Source organism: Drosophila bipectinata, unplaced genomic scaffold, assembly GCF_030179905.1.
Source record: "Drosophila bipectinata strain 14024-0381.07 unplaced genomic scaffold, DbipHiC1v2 scaffold_218, whole genome shotgun sequence".
Classification (NCBI taxonomy): domain Eukaryota; kingdom Metazoa; phylum Arthropoda; class Insecta; order Diptera; family Drosophilidae; genus Drosophila; species Drosophila bipectinata.
The window spans coordinates 7,501-22,625 of NW_027222863.1; the positions used below are offsets into that span (position 1 = coordinate 7,501).

The 15,125-nt window shown below is 31.6% G+C and overlaps 3 non-coding genes across 3 annotated transcripts; all 3 read right to left on the bottom strand.

The window, feature by feature from the left end:
- Positions 1–5,771: 5,771 nt before the first annotated feature.
- Positions 5,772–9,719, bottom strand: LOC138927305 (large subunit ribosomal RNA). Its single transcript, XR_011443824.1, has one exon. It is a non-coding gene; the product is annotated as a large subunit ribosomal RNA (ribosomal RNA).
- Positions 9,720–10,039: 320 nt separating this feature from the next.
- On the bottom strand, positions 10,040–10,218 carry LOC138927303 (5.8S ribosomal RNA). The gene has a single exon (XR_011443822.1). It is a non-coding gene; the product is annotated as a 5.8S ribosomal RNA (ribosomal RNA).
- A 707-nt stretch (positions 10,219–10,925) lies between these two features.
- LOC138927309 (small subunit ribosomal RNA) lies at positions 10,926–12,920 on the bottom strand. The gene has a single exon (XR_011443827.1). It is a non-coding gene; the product is annotated as a small subunit ribosomal RNA (ribosomal RNA).
- Between the last annotated feature and the right edge of the window lie 2,205 nt (positions 12,921–15,125).

A 15,125-nucleotide genomic window follows, 5' to 3' on the forward strand; every position in this document is an offset into this window, starting at 1 on the left:
TAACATGTTCTATCATATAGATAGGCTTACACCACCTACCATATATACCTTTTTGACCACACTTTCGTCAAGCTGGGTATTTATTTGCCTTCTTTCCCTCACCTAAAAATACTCATCGGTATTTTAGTATATTCATATAATATAAATAATATACTATATTGGTAGGACGACACCACCTACCCTATATACCTTTTTGAACACACTTTCGTCAAGCTGGGTATTTATTTGCCTTTTTACCCTCACCTAAATATACTCATCGGTATATTTCAGTATATTTTAGTATATCCATATGAATATGTATATCCATATCCATATCCATATCCATATCCATATGAAAATAATTTAATATTTCCATATTTATTATAATATAATAAATATTATTATATTATATATTATATGGTAGGCTATCCCCATCACCTACCATATATTTCATATACATATAAATATTTTCATATCCATATATATTTTTTTATATTCATATATTTTCATATATGTTGTATGCATGTATTCATAACCATATGCTCATATATTAATACTGGCGGTCTTCTGTTTAATATAATATTATTTTAATATTATATTGGCAGGCTGAACACCACCTACCCTATATACCTTTTTGAACACGGTTTCGTCAATCCGGTCATTTATTGTATGGGAAGTATGACTTTCCCACACATATTTGGATATCCATACGATTGCATATCCATATGAAAATATTTTTAATATTTTTAATATATTTTTAATATTTCCATATTTAATATAATATAATTAAATTATTATATTATATATTATATGGTAGGCTATCACCATCACCTACCATATATTTCATATACATATAAATATTTTCATATCCATATATATTTTTTTATATTCATATATTTTCATATATGTTATATGCATATGTATTCATAACCATATGCTTATATATTAATACTGGCGGTCTTCTGTTTAATATAATATTATTTTAATATTATATTGGTAGGCCGAACACCACCTACCCTATATCACTTTTTGAACACGGTTTCGTCAATCCGGTCATTTATTGTATGGGAAGTATGACTTTCCCACACATATTTGGATATCCATACGATTGCATATCCATATGAAAATATTTTTAATATTTTTAATATATTTTTAATATTTCCATATTTAATATAATATAATTAAATTATTATATTATATATTATATGGTAGGCTATCACCATCACCTACCATATATTTCATATACATATAAATATTTTCATATCCATATATATTTTTTTTATATTCATATATTTTCATATATGTTATATGCATATGTATTCATAACCATATGCTCATATATTAATACTGGCGGTCTTCTGTTTAATATAATATTATTTTAATATTATATTGGCAGGCCTGAACACCACCTACCCTATATACCTTTTTGAACACGGTTTCGTCAATCCGGTCATTTATTGTATGGGAAGTATGACTTTCCCACACATATTTGGATATCCATACGATTGCATATCCATATGAAAATTTAATATTTTTAATATATTTTTAATATTTCCATATTTAATATAATATAATTAAATTATTATATTATATATTATATGGTAGGCTATCCTCATCACCTACCATATATTGCATATAGATATAAACATTTTAATATTCCATATATATTTTTTTTATATTCATATATTTTCATATATGTTATTTGCATATGTCTTCATAACAATATACTCTTTTATTAATACTTGCGGTCTTCTGTTTTATATAATTTTATTTTTAATATTATATTGGCAGGCTGAACACCACCTACCCTATATACCTTTTTGAACACGGTTTCGTCAATCCGGTCATTTATTGTATGGGAAGTATGACTTTCCCACACATATTTGGATATCCATACGATTGCATATCCATATGAAAATATTTTTAATATTTTTAATATATTTTTAATATTTCCATATTTAATATAATATAATTAAATTATTATATTATATATTATATGGTAGGCTAACATCATCACCTACCATAATTTCCATATACATATAAATATTTTCATATCATATATATTTTTTTATATTCATATATTTTCATATATGTTATATGCATATGTATTCATAACCATATGCTTATATATTAATACTGGCGGTCTTCTGTTTAATATAATATTATTTTAATATTATATTGGTAGGCCGAACACCACCTACCCTATATACCTTTTTGAACACGGTTTCGTCAATCCGGTCATTTATTGTATGGGAAGTATGACTTTCCCACACATATTTGGATATCCATACGATTGCATATCCATATGAAAATATTTTTAATATTTTTAATATATTTTTAATATTTCCATATTTAATATAATATAATTAAATTATTATATTATATATTATATGGTAGGCTATCACCATCACCTACCATATATTTCATATACATATAAATATTTTCATATCCATATATATTTTTTTATATTCATATATTTTCATATATGTTATATGCATATGTATTCATAACCATATGCTTATATATTAATACTGGCGGTCTTCTGTTTAATATAATATTATTTTAATATTATATTGGTAGGCCGAACACCACCTACCCTATATACCTTTTTGAACACGGTTTCGTCAATCCGGTCATTTATTGTATGGGAAGTATGACTTTCCCACACATATTTGGATATCCATACGATTGCATATCCATATGAAAATATTTTTAATATTTTTAATATATTTTTAATATTTCCATATTTAATATAATATAATTAAATTATTATATTATATATTATATGGTAGGCTATCCTCATCACCTACCATATATTTCATATACATATAAATATTTTCATATCCATATATATTTTTTTATATTCATATATTTTCATATATGTTATATGCATATGTATTCATAACCATATGCTCATATATTAATACTGGCGGTCTTCTGTTTAATATAATATTATTTTAATATTATATTGGCAGGCTGAACACCACCTACCCTATATACCTTTTTGAACACGGTTTCGTCAATCCGGTCATTTATTGTATGGGAAGTATGACTTTCCCACACATATTTGGATATCCATACGATTGCATATCCATATGAAAATATTTTTAATATTTTTAATATATTTTTAATATTTCCATATTTAATATAATATAATTAAATTATTATATTATATATTATATGGTAGGCTAACACCATCACCTACCATATATTCCATATACATATAAATATTTTCATATTCATATATATTTTTTTATATATTCATATATTTTCATATATGTTATATGCATATGTATTCATAACCATATGCTTATATATTAATACTGGCGATCTTCTGTTTAATATAATATTATTTTAATATTATATTGGTAGGCCGAACACCACCTACCCTATATACCTTTTTGAACACGGTTTCGTCAATCCGGTCATTTATCGTATAGGAAGTACGACTTTCCCACACATATTTGGATATCCATACGATTGCATATCCATATGAAAATATTTTTAATATTTTTAATATTCGTGAGTTTTTAAATAGGGACAGAAGGAATCTCTTGAATTGAATCATGCGCGTCACTAATAAGATGACGAGGCATTTGGCTACCTATGCGAAAGTAATTCAACTCCCGCCGTCTTAAGGTTTAAGACTTATAACAATATATGTTTAATATTTTTAATATCCGTGAGGTTTTAAATAGGGACAGAAGGAATCTCTTGAATTGAATCATGCGCGTCACTAATAAGATGACGAGGCATTTGGCTACCTATGCGAAAGTAATTCAACTCCCGCCGTCTTAAGGTTTAAGACTTATAACAATATATGTTTAATATTTTTAATATCCGTGAGGTTTTAAATAGGGACAGAAGGAATCTCTTGAATTGAATCATGCGCGTCACTAATAAGATGACGAGGCATTTGGCTACCTATGCGAAAGTAATTCAACTCCCGCCGTCTTAAGGTTTAAGACTTATAACAATATATGTTTAATATTTTTAATATCCGTGAGGTTTTAAATAGGGACAGAAGGAATCTCTTGAATTGAATCATGCGCGTCACTAATAAGATGACGAGGCATTTGGCTACCTATGCGAAAGTAATTCAACTCCCGCCGTCTTAAGGTTTAAGACTTATAACAATATATGTTTAATATTTTTAATATCCGTGAGGTTTTAAATAGGGACAGAAGGAATCTCTTGAATTGAATCATGCGCGTCACTAATAAGATGACAAGGCATTTGGCTACCTATGCGAAAGTAATTCAACTCCCGCCGTCTTAAGGTTTAAGACTTATAACAATATATGTTTAATATTTTTAATATCCGTGAGGTTTTAAATAGGGACAGAAGGAATCTCTTGAATTGAATCATGCGCGTCACTAATAAGATGACGAGGCATTTGGCTACCTATGCGAAAGTAATTCAACTCCCGCCGTCTTAAGGTTTAAGACTTATAACAATATATGTTTAATATTTTTAATATCCGTGAGGTTTTAAATAGGGACAGAAGGAATCTCTTGAATTGAATTGAATCATGCGCGTCACTAATAAGATGACGAGGCATTTGGCTACCTATGCGAAAGTAATTCAACTCCCGCCGTCTTAAGGTTTAAGACTTATAACAATATATGTTTAATATTTTTAATATCCGTGAGGTTTTAAATAGGGACAGAAGGAATCTCTTGAATTGAATCATGCGCGTCACTAATAAGATGACAAGGCATTTGGCTACCTATGCGAAAGTAATTCAACTCCCGCCGTCTTAAAGTTTAAGACTTATAACAATATAAATGAAAAATATTATTTTCATTTTTCACGTCACTAATAAGATGACGAGGCATTTGGCTACCTAAACGAAAGTAATTCATCTTCCGCCGTTATAAGGTTTAAGACTTATAACAATATAAATGAAAAATATTATTTTCATTTTTCACGTCACTAATAAGATGACGAGGCATTTGGCTACCTATGCGAAAGTAATTCAACTCCCGCCGTCTTAAGTTTAAGACTTATAACAATATAAATGAAAAATATTATTTTCATTTTTCACGTCACTAATAAGATGACGAGGCATTTGGCTACCTATGCGAAAGTAATTCAACTCCCGCCGTTTTAAGGTTTAAGACTTATAACAATATATATGGAAAATATTAATTTCATTTTTCACGTCACTAATAAGATGACGAGGCATTTGGCTACCTATGCGAAAGTAATTCAACTCCCGCCGTCTTAAGGTTTAAGACTTATAACAATATAAATGAAAAATATTTTTTTCATTTTGCACGTCACTAATAAGATGACGAGGCATTTGGCTACCTATGCGAAAGTAATTCAACTCCCGCCGTCTTAAAGTTTAAGACTTATAACAATATAAATGAAAAATATTATTTTCATTTTTCACGTCACTAATAAGATGACGAGGCATTTGGCTACCTAAAAGAAAGTAATTCATCTTCCGCCGTTATAAGGTTTAAGACTTATAACAATATAAATGAAAAATATTATTTTCATTTTTCACGTCACTAATAAGATGACGAGGCATTTGGCTACCTAAACGAAAGTAATTCAACTCCCGCCGTCTTAAGGTTTAAGACTTATAACAATATAAATGAAAAATATTATTTTCATTTTTCACGTCACTAATAAGATGACGAAACAGTTAGTAGGCCACAATTAGTAGGGAAACGTGGACAACCCGTGATAAATCCTTATATGCTTTCTTAGATATAGCATATAAAGATTTTTTCTACTAAATATATATCATTACACATGCATATTTACATTTTTTTTATATTTCGAATCATCAAGCAAAGGATAAGCTTCAGTGGATCGCAGTATGGCAGCTGCTCAACCACTTACAACACCTTGCCCGTTACAAAAGTCGTTTACAATTGATTCTAGGCTTTGTCATTGTATTAAATAATGTTTTCATATGTAACTAGCATGGCATCAGGTGATCAAAGATCCTCCCAATTTACTATGTTACAAATTACATTGGCATCACATCCATTGTCGTTTAAAATATAAATAATAAACTTTAAATGGTTTAGAAGCCATACAATGCAAATTGCCCCTTATTTATCATTGCAGTCCAGCACGGATACGACCTTAGAGGCGTTCAGGCATAATCCAACGGACGTAGCGTCATACCACTGTTCGCTCGAACAAGTATTGTGCCATTGGTCCGTACCTGCGGTTCCTCTCGTACTACGCAGGAATGCTGTCGCAACAACGTTTTGTCATTAGTAGGGTAAAACTAACCTGTCTCACGACGGTCTAAACCCAGCTCACGTTCCCTTGCATGGGTGAACAATCCAACGCTTGGTGAATTTTGCTTCACAATGATAGGAAGAGCCGACATCGAAGGATCAAAAAGCGACGTCGCTATGAACGCTTGGCCGCCACAAGCCAGTTATCCCTATGGTAACTTTTCTGACACCTCTTGTTAAAAACTCTTTAAACCAAAAGGATCGATAGGCCGAGCTTTTGCTGTCCCTGTGTGTACTGAACACCGAGATCAAGTCAGCATTTGCCCTTTTGCTCTATGTGTGGTTTCTGTCCGCACTGAGCTGGCCTTGGGACACCTCCGTTATTATTTGAGAGATGTACCGCCCCAGTCAAACTCCCTACCTGGCAATGTCCTTGAATTGGATCATACCTGAGTAATTGGAGTTATACCAAATTTTCAAATCGATAATACATGAATGCATCTCTCATTAAAGAATTTGTTTGCGATTATATAACAAACTCGTGATACTTTGATCAAGAAGCTTGCATCAAAACCCAATACCATAAGATATAATAAATATATCCGTATAATGGCTAGGAAATGATACACGTTCCATTTAATCAAGTAAGTAAGGAAACAATAAGAGTAGTGGTATTTCATTGTCGATACCAAACCGAAGTCTAATATCTCCCACTTATTCTACACCTCTTATGTCTCCTTACACTGCCAGATTAGAGTCAAGCTCAAAAGGGTCTTCTTTCCCCGCTAATTATTCCAAGCCCGTTCCCTTGGCTGTGGTTTCGCTAGATAGTAGATAGGGACAGAAGGAATCTCGTTAATCCATTCATGCGCGTCACTAATTAGATGACGAGGCATTTGGCTACCTTAAGAGAGTCATAGTTACTCCCGCCGTTGACCCGCGCTTACTTGAATTTCTTCACTTTGACATTCAGAGCACTGGGCAGAAATCACATTGTGTCAACACCCGCTAGGGCCATCACAATGCTTTGTTTTAATTAGACAGTCGGATTCCCCAAGTCCGTGCCAGTTCTGAATTGATTGTTAATTGATAATCGTTATAATTAATAAGAACTAATTGGTTTGACCCAACTAGTATTCTTAAAAATTTTAGCAAGAAAGTTCCACAATTGGATACGTAACTAAACTATCCGGGGAACAAGTTACAACCATAAATGATTATAACTCTATTTACCCAGAACGAGCACATAAACCATATTATTGTTTCCCAATCAAGCCCGACTATCTCAATCTTCAGAGCCAATCCTTATCCCGAAGTTACGGATCTAATTTGCCGACTTCCCTTACCTACATTATTCTATCGACTAGAGACTCTTCACCTTGGAGACCAGCTGCGGATATTGGTACGGCCTGTTGAGAAGTTTGCGTATCCCCACCATAAATTTTCAAGGTCCGAGGAGAAAATATCGACACAACAGTATATGTCATGCTCTTCTAGCCCATCTACCATATCTCTCTGCGAAAGACTTCCATGGTAGTACGACTATAAAACAGAAAAGAAAACTCTTCCGATATCTCTCGACGGCTTCTTTATGGTCGTTCCTGTTGCCAGGATGAGCACGAGGCCCATATTTAATAACAAACGGATACTCAACAGGTTACGGAATTGGAACCGTATTCCCTTTCGTTCAAAATTATTCAAGTATATAATTTTCACAATAATTGTAATATTTATTTTTACTTGAAAATTTTCGGCTTTCGCCTTGAACTTAGGACCGACTAACTCGTGATCAACCACTGTTCACACGAAACCCTTCTCCACTTCAGTCCTCCAAGGTCTCATTCGATTATTTGCTACTACCACCAAGATCTGTACCAATAGCAGCTCCATGCAGGCTTACGCCAAACACTTCTACGCATACCATTGTACCTTCCTACTCACTAAAGTTTCAAAATTTATATTACAAGTAATATAAATCATCTACTTTAGCGGTAATGTATAGGTATACAACTTAAGCGCCATCCATTTTAAGGGCTAGTTGCTTCGGCAGGTGAGTTGTTACACACTCCTTAGCGGATTTCGACTTCCATGATCACCGTCCTGCTGTTTTAAGCAACCAACGCCTTTCATGGTTTCTGCATGAGTTGTTAATTTGGGCACCGTAACATTACGTTTGGTTCATCCCACAGCGCCAGTTCTGCTTACCAAAAGTGGCCCACTGGGCACATTATATCATAACCTTAAACTTCATATCAAGAAAGTTAAGGTTCTTACCCATTTAAAGTTTGAGAATAGGTTAAGATCGTTTCGACCCTAAGGCCTCTAATCATTCGCTTTACCAGATAAGATTATTTTATATAACATTAAAATGCACCAGCTATCCTGAGGGAAACTTCGGAAGGAACCAGCTACTAGATGGTTCGATTGGTCTTTCGCCCCTATACTCAATTCTGACAATCGATTTGCACGTCAGAACTGTTTCGGTCTTCCATCAGGGTTTCCCCTGACTTCAACCTGATCAAGTATAGTTCACCATCTTTCGGGTCACAGCATATCTGCTCAAGGTACGTTCCAGTTAGAGGCATAAATAATATAAATATTATTATACATAACTATATAGAACGCCCCGGGATTGTGTTAATTAACTATAAAATAGTTAAAAAACTAATCCCATTAATAGTCAAGTTAATTACGCTATTAGGTTTATATCCCAATAACTTGCACATATGTTAGACTCATTCGTCCCGTTTTCAAGACGGGTCCCGAAGGTATCCTGAATCTTTCGCATTGTTAATCATACAAGTGCATATAATAAACACAAAAATCAATGATAATTATGCCATTATATAATTCCGAAAAATTAACGCACTGTATTCTTATTAATCTATCAACACTTTATCAAATTAATGACATTTATCCTATGTTAAAATGCAAGCATAATAATTTGAATAAACTATAAGTCATATTTTATGATAAATTATATATGTTAATAGATTACAATGTCCTTATATGGAAAAAATGCACACTATTTCTATAATATTATTTAAATATTATAACTTTAATGATGAATTTTCCATAATGGATATTCAGTGTCATCGGGCTTAACCTCTAAGCAGTTTCACGTACTATTTAACTCTCTATTCAGAGTTCTTTTCAACTTTCCCTCACGGTACTTGTTTACTATCGGTCTCATGGTTATATTTAGTTTTAGATGGAGTTTACCACCCACTTAGTGCTGCACTATAGCAACACGACTCTTTGGAAACATCATCTAGTAATCATTAACGTTATACGGGCCTGGCACCCTCTATGGGTAAATGGCCTCATTTAAGAAGGACTTAAATCGTTAATTTCTCATACTAGAATATTGACGCTCCATACACTGCATCTCACATTTGCCATATAGACAAAGTGACTTAGTGCTGAACTGATTTCTTTTCGCTCGCCGCTACTAAGAAAATCCTTGTTAGTTTCTTTTCCTCCCCTAATTAATATGCTTAAATTCAGGGGGTAGTCCCATATGAGTTGAGGTTGTATAAAGCAATGTATATATATATATAAACAATATATCTCTATGAAGAACAATATATTTGATATATTTTCAATTTTCGCATCTTTAAATAAGAGACAATTCTAGTTAAAAAAAATTTAATTTTTTTTATGCTAGACATTTCTCAGTATTATTTGAATTGAAAAAAGAAAGAATTGTATATCTTCATTTTTTCTTTTATAAATATTTGAGATAATTGCTTTTATATTTAATATTATGAATATATAAATATATCCAATAATATACCATATGCATATCATTATAAAAATATATAATAATAAGCAACTTTATTAGCATAGTCTTACAACCCTCAACCATATGTAGTCCAAGCAGCACTATAAAATTAATTAAAGTACATAACAGCATGGACTGCGATATGCGTTCAAAATGTCGATGTTCATGTGTCCTGCAGTTCACACGATGACGCACAGTTTGCTGCGTTCTTCATCGACCCATGAGCCGAGTGATCCACCGCTTAGAGTTTTATAAATATATATAAATATACAATTCGTCAATTATGTTTTTATTGAAAGAAATTAAAAATACACCATTTAACTGGCATATATCAATTCCTTCAATAAAGTTATTTTTATACCTAAAATAATTGTTGCGAAATGTCTTAGTTTTATATAATCAATATAAATATAATTTATATTGTTTTAATATTATATAAAGCATTAACCTGTATATCAGGTACAACAATGTATATTTTAGGTGTTGCATTTATCAATGTATGCGCATAATTTAATATGAACAATACATCACGCAACGCATGTATATTAATTAAATATACACGCAATTTATATTCAATATATTCGTCTATATTTAAACATATAAAATATGTTTAATTTTTTTATATACCTAAAATAATTGTTGCGAAATGTCTTAGTTTTATATAATCAATATAAATATAATTTATATTGTTTTAATATTATATAAAGCATTAACCTGTATATCAGGTACAACAATGTATATTTTAGGTGTTGCATTTATCAATGTATGCGCATAATTTAATATGAACAATACATCACGCAAACGCATGTATATTAATTAAATATACACGCAATTTATATTGAAGACAACAAATGGTCTATATATTCAATATAATATATATGTCTTTTATTTTTGGGTAATTTTATTTATATATTTATATATAATAAATATTTTAATAACGGATAAGATTCATTCAATAATGATCCTTCCGCAGGTTCACCTACGGAAACCTTGTTACGACTTTTACTTCCTCTAAATAATCAAGTTCGGTCAACTTCTGCGAAACAACCGTAACACACAAGGCGTCACAGTGATCACGTCCGGAGACCTCACTAAATAATTCAATCGGTAGTAGCGACGGGCGGTGTGCACAAAGGGCAGGGACGTAATCAATGCGAGTTAATGACTCACACTTACTAGGAATTCCAAGTTCATGTGAACAGTTTCAGTTCACAATCCCAAGCATGAAAGTGGTTCAGCGGTTTACCCGGACCTCTCGGTCTAGGAAATACACGTTGATACTTTCATTGTAGCGCGCGTGCAGCCCAGGACATCTAAGGGCATCACAGACCTGTTATTGCTCAATCTCATTATTGCTAGACGCAATTTGTCCATTTAAGAAGCTAGTATCCTTATAATGGGACAAACCAACAGGTACGGCTCCACTTATATAAACACATTCAAACACAATAAACATTTTACTGCTACCATGAATGAAGGCTATATAAGCTTCAACACCATAATCCTGAAGATATCTATTTAATATATTTGAGTCTCGTTCGTTATCGGAATTAACCAGACAAATCACTCCACGAACTAAGAACGGCCATGCACCACCACCCATAGATTCGAGAAAGAGCTATCAATCTGTCTTACACACTTATGTTCGGACCTGGTAAGTTTTCCCGTGTTGAGTCAAATTAAGCCGCAGGCTCCACTCCTGGTGGTGCCCTTCCGTCAATTCCTTTAAGTTTCAGCTTTGCAACCATACTTCCCCCGGAGCCCAAAAGCTTTGGTTTCCCGGGAAGCGACTGAGAGAGCCATAAAAGTAGCTACACCCAATTGCTAGCTGGCATCGTTTATGGTTAGAACTAGGGCGGTATCTGATCGCCTTCGAACCTCTAACTTTCGTTCTTGATTAATGAAAACATCTTTGGCAAATGCTTTCGCTTAAGTTAGTCTTACGACGGTCCAAGAATTTCACCTCTCGCGTCGTAATACTAATGCCCCCAAACTGCTTCTATTAATCATTACCTCTTGATCTGAAAACCAATGAAAGCAGAACAGAGGTCTTATTTCATTATCCCATGCACAGAATATTCAGGCATTTGAAGCCTGCTTTAAGCACTCTAATTTGTTCAAAGTAATTGTACCGGCCCACAATAACACTCGTTTAAGAGCACTAATGCAGGTTTTTAAATAGGAGGAACATATGAAAAAATACAAGTATTTAAACATATATAAGAACTCCACCGGTAATACGCTTACATACATAAAGGTATAGTACTAACTACAATTGTATGTTGTACTACCCGTATGAAGCACAAGTTCAACTACGAACGTTTTAACCGCAACAACTTTAATATACGCTATTGGAGCTGGAATTACCGCGGCTGCTGGCACCAGACTTGCCCTCCAATTGGTCCTTGTTAAAGGATTTAAAGTGTACTCATTCCAATTACAGGGCCTCGGATATGAGTCCTGTATTGTTATTTTTCGTCACTACCTCCCCGAGCTGGGAGTGGGTAATTTACGCGCCTGCTGCCTTCCTTAGATGTGGTAGCCGTTTCTCAGGCTCCCTCTCCGGAATCGAACCCTGATTCCCCGTTACCCGTTGCAACCATGGTAGTCCTAGATACTACCATCAAAAGTTGATAGGGCAGACATTTGAAAGATCTGTCGTCGGTACAAGACCATACGATCTGCATGTTATCTAGAGTTCAACCAATATAACGATCTTGCGATCGCTTGGTTTTAGCCTAATAAAAGCACATGTCCCATAAGGTTCATGTTTTAATTGCATGTATTAGCTCTAGAATTACCACAGTTATCCAAGTAACTGTTAACGATCTAAGGAACCATAACTGATATAATGAGCCTTTTGCGGTTTCACTTTTAATGCGTGTGTACTTAGACATGCATGGCTTAATCTTTGAGACAAGCATATAACTACTGGCAGGATCAACCAGAATAATGTTTATATCTTTGATATATTTCATTTTCATATTGATATATAGAAAATAAATATTGCAAATATTTGTATAAATTAAAATATTAACGAATTTGGCCAATTATTATATGGCATTCAATATTCGTTCATTTATTAAAATATATATATATATATATATATATATAATATATCCCTCGGGTGCCCAACGCATACACCTCAGGGTATATTTTTTTCATGGCTTTTTCTTAAACCCTCGTTTGTGTTAGGGTATTTATATGAGCGGGCGGTCTTTTTATTTATATAAGCCTTCTTTAATATTTTTTTTAATAAAATACAATATTATGCATATATTTAATTCTAAAATATCTTTATATTTTCACATACAACAATTTGTATATATTCACATATATATATTTGCTTAATTTTATAATAAAATTATCGCATATGTATTTTGATAATAAATTTAAAATTTATTTTCTTTGTATATAAAAGTCTAGTTTTATATGATATAAAACTAAGCACTTTTTAATTTTCATATATTTATATATTTTCATATATATAGTTTATTCATATTTATTTATACAATAATAATAATAATAATATTACTACTATTATCATATACGTATATGAAATTAAATTTAATTCCATATACTTACTAGGATATAATAAAAAGAAATTTTTATTTGCCTAGAACCAGAAATTAACGATAATAATTGGAAACTTGTCAAATTATAATTTATAATAAGACGTAGACGCTTCAACGATATTATCTAAGTATACAATATAGTGTATATATAATATATAATATAGTATGTTATATTATATAGATAGGCTTACACCACCTACCATATATACCTTTTTGACCACACTTTCGTCAAGCTGGGTATTTATTTGCCTTCTTTCCCTCACCTAAAAATACTCATCGGTATTTTAGTATATTCATATAATATAAATAATATACTATATTGGTAGGACGACACCACCTACCCTATATACCTTTTTGAACACACTTTCGTCAAGCTGGGTATTTATTTGCCTTTTTACCCTCACCTAAATATACTCATCGGTATATTTCAGTATATTTTAGTATATCCATATGAATATGTATATCCATATCCATATCCATATGAAAATAATTTAATATTTCCATATTTATTATAATATAATAAATATTATTATATTATATATTATATGGTAGGCTATCCCCATCACCTACCATATATTTCATATACATATAAATATTTTCATATCCATATATATTTTTTTATATTCATATATTTTCATATATGTTATATGCATATGTATTCATAACCATATGCTCATATATTAATACTGGCGGTCTTCTGTTTAATATAATATTATTTTAATATTATATTGGCAGGCTGAACACCACCTACCCTATATACCTTTTTGAACACGGTTTCGTCAATCCGGTCATTTATTGTATGGGAAGTATGACTTTCCCACACATATTTGGATATCCATACGATTGCATATCCATATGAAAATATTTTTAATATTTTTAATATATTTTTAATATTTCCATATTTAATATAATATAATTAAATTATTATATTATATATTATATGGTAGGCTATCACCATCACCTACCATATATTTCATATACATATAAATATTTTCATATCCATATATATTTTTTTATATTCATATATTTTCATATATGTTATATGCATATGTATTCATAACCATATGCTTATATATTAATACTGGCGGTCTTCTGTTTAATATAATATTATTTTAATATTATATTGGTAGGCCGAACACCACCTACCCTATATACCTTTTTGAACACGGTTTCGTCAATCCGGTCATTTATTGTATGGGAAGTATGACTTTCCCACACATATTTGGATATCCATACGATTGCATATCCATATGAAAATATTTTTAATATTTTTAATATATTTTTAATATTTCCATATTTAATATAATATAATTAAATTATTATATTATATATTATATGGTAGGCTATCACCATCACCTACCATATATTTCATATACATATAAATATTTTCATATCCATATATATTTTTTTATATTCATATATTTTCATATATGTTATATGCATATGTATTCATAACCATATGCTCATATATTAATACTGGCGGTCTTCTGTTTAATATAATATTATTTTAATATTATATTGGTAGGCCGAACACCACCTACCCTATATACCTTTTTGAACACGGTTTCGTCAATCCGGTCA